Here is a 3,246-nt window from a genome sequence, read left to right as displayed (position 1 = left end):
TAAACTACCTTTACGCCCTTTTCATAACTCATAAGGTGTTTCTGAAACACTCTTAGTAGGAACCATGTTCAAAATGTATGTAGCAGTCTCCACTACATATCCCTAAAACGGTCGGGTAATTGAGCAAAACTCATCATTGACCGAACCATGTCTAACAAAGTTCTATTTCTCCTTTCTGATACACCATTTTGTTGAGGCATACCAGGGGCTGAGAGTTGAGACCTTATTCCATGTTCTATCATATAGTCCTAAAATCTTAAGTTCATGTACTCTCCTCCTCGATCTGATCGAAGTGTTTCAATAGTTTTACCTAATAGATTCTCAACCTCAGTCTTATACTCTCTGAATTTTTCAAGAGCTTCGAGCTTGTGACGCATTAGGTAAAGATAGTCATACCTTGAATAATCATCAATAAAACTGATGAAATATTCATACTCTCCTCGTGCTTTGACATTCATTGGACCACAGAGATCTGTATGCACGAGTTCTAAGGTTTCTTTGGGTCTGTAACCTTTTTCAGAAAACAATCGTTTAGTCATTTTACCCTCAAGACAAGACTCACATGGAGGTAAAGAGTTGTCTTCTAACTCATTTAGAAGTCCTCTTTTATCCAATCTCTCAATCCTATTGAGATTAATTTGGCCTAGTCTTAAGTGCCAAAGATAGGTATTAGGAGAAATCTTTTGTCATTTATTTTGAGTTTCAGCTTTTTTAAACATCTCGGTATTTAAAATGGCTTTTATTTCGCTCGATTTTAACATACATAAGTTATTTTCTAGTTTTAAAGAACAAATATGAATACCTCTTTTGCAAATGAACATTTCATTGATTTCAAAAGATATTTTATACAATTGTTCTAACAAACAAGAGATAGATATTAAATTTCTTTTCATTTCATGAACAAAAAGTACATTATCTAATATAATGAGTCTATCTCCAAAAAAAAAATTTAATTTCCTACTAATCTTGCTGAGACAACTTCTCATGTTCCAACCCTGAGTGTTATCTTGCCATCCGCAAGCATTTTCCAGAAGCTAGTTTCCTAGTAAAAAGAACAAATATGATTAGTCGCCCTTGAATCAGTATCCAAGTTGAGTTTTCATACTCTACTAAACATATTTCTACAGAGAGTAAATCATATTTACCTTGTTGTGTCTTTTCGGCTTTCTTTTCTGCAAGGTATTTTGGGCAGTTTTTCTTCCAGTGCCCGTTTTCGTTGCAATGGAAACATTTTCCTTTATCTGCTTTTTGATCCTTGTGTTTGCGGTTAGTAAGAATCTTATTTTTTCATTTATCCTTCTTATTCATCAAAACACTTTTAGAAGTTGAAGGTCAAGACTTATTTTTTTAGGACAATCCTCGTAGTAATTTCTCGGAGACAGCAACATTTGCTTCTCCTGTTTGTCCCTTGTTCGTTAAGAGGGATTGATAAGTTTGTAGCTCATTGAGAAGAGCAGTCAAGTTATATTCTATTTTTTTCATTACCACATTTATGCGGAACTGGAAGAAGCTCTTTGGAAGAGACATCATGATAAAACTAACTTGACTCTTCTCATCAATGATAGCTTCATTTTCTTCTGTCACATTGAAATTGACCATCATGTCCAGTACATGTTCTCTAATTGAGATCTCTTCTTACATACGGCAGTTGTAAATGTATTTTATGGCTACATGTCTAAGGGAAAATGACAGTTGTCCAAACATCCCTTTTAGAGATTCCATAATCTTTTTAGCAGTACCAATAACATCATGTTTCTTAGCCAAAACATCAGATATGCTGGCTAGAATGTACACTCGGGCTTTGTCATTTGTCTTTATCCATCTGTCATACGCATCCCGAACTATTCGGCTTGCATTTGAGATGGGGTTTGGAGGACATTCCTCAGTTAAAACAAACCTTAAATCATCAATTACCAGTATTGTGTTTAGGTTTGATTTCCAAGTTGCGTAATTGTCGCCGTTTAATTTCTCAGAAGCGAGTAATTGTACTATTGAGTTTGTCATGCTATGATATAAAGAAAATTCTATTAGTGATTTGACTTAATCTTGTTTAATCCAATCAGTTTTAGCAAATGTAACAATGTACCCAAAAATTATTAATTTACAAGGATACTTTAATGACTTCGAGCAACTGCTACCGAGAGGCAGTCAATCACTCATTCACTAAACCAAGACATTCTTGACTTTAAACACTAATCCCAGAATAACTCTTGTTCCTATAGTGTTTTTAGTTATCGCTATTTTGGTCAAGAATATACTAACTCTTAGTAATTCTTCGGAAGTGTGACCCGCCATTTTCAGACCCCAGAGATCGGTCCCAACAATGCTATCGAATGAAAAAGCCAAAGTTGGGAACGAACCTAAGAAATCCTATCCATTTCTCGAGTTTGCGTTGTTTCGACACCCATGTTAGGACCCTCCGAATGGGTAGTTTCTTTAGGGCAACATGTAGGTGGAACATGGGAATCTCACAGTGCAACCTAGTGGTGGAGACCATAGGAGGTGTTGATATACTTCCTTCTCCCATTTACTATAAATACTTTCTCTATTCACCTTGTTATTGACTCATGCAAATACCTTCCGAATGGAGGACGCTCCCAGGGCGACACAAGGCCGAGCATGAATCTCACGGTGTGAATTTTCCAGAGAGCGTAAAAGAAAAACGATGTATCTCATATATCTTTTTCCTCCCACTAAGTATTTTAGACGTTTGGGTATACCTGTTACTTAGTTATATTCCGGCTAATTAAATATAACTCAAGTCTAGGTGATTTTTCTAAAACTTATATCACTTAAGCATGCTCATAAAACTAGGCTAACTAGCTCAAGTATTGGTCCGAACTGGGAGACCCAACCCTTAAAAACGTTGAACCGGACCCCAAAGGCAGAAAAACCACCCGAACTGCCTCTTCCATCTTCTTCTTCGGTTCAGCTTGCTATCTCTTCCATTTTCGATCAATTACAACCTAAAATGGACTCTAATGACTCCATAAAAACTACAAGACCTTTCTTCATTCATTAAAGCCCATACACATTAGGCTTATTACAATAATTGTATCAAATAGAAGCATAAAAAAATGCCAAAAACAAAACCATCCACTTTAGGAACCACAAAATTCCATTCATGAAATGGTACCCACCATGATCAAATTAACGTAAATAAAGTGCCTAAAACTTTCTCTAATACCAATTGATAGTGTTAATATAATACATGCGGAAGCAATTTGTATCTTAGGCACTTTTAAA

Source organism: Cucurbita maxima, unplaced genomic scaffold (assembly GCF_002738345.1).
Source record: "Cucurbita maxima cultivar Rimu unplaced genomic scaffold, Cmax_1.0 Cma_Scf00042, whole genome shotgun sequence".
Classification (NCBI taxonomy): Eukaryota; Viridiplantae; Streptophyta; class Magnoliopsida; order Cucurbitales; family Cucurbitaceae; genus Cucurbita; species Cucurbita maxima.
Note: the sequence above shows the minus strand (reverse complement) of the source record.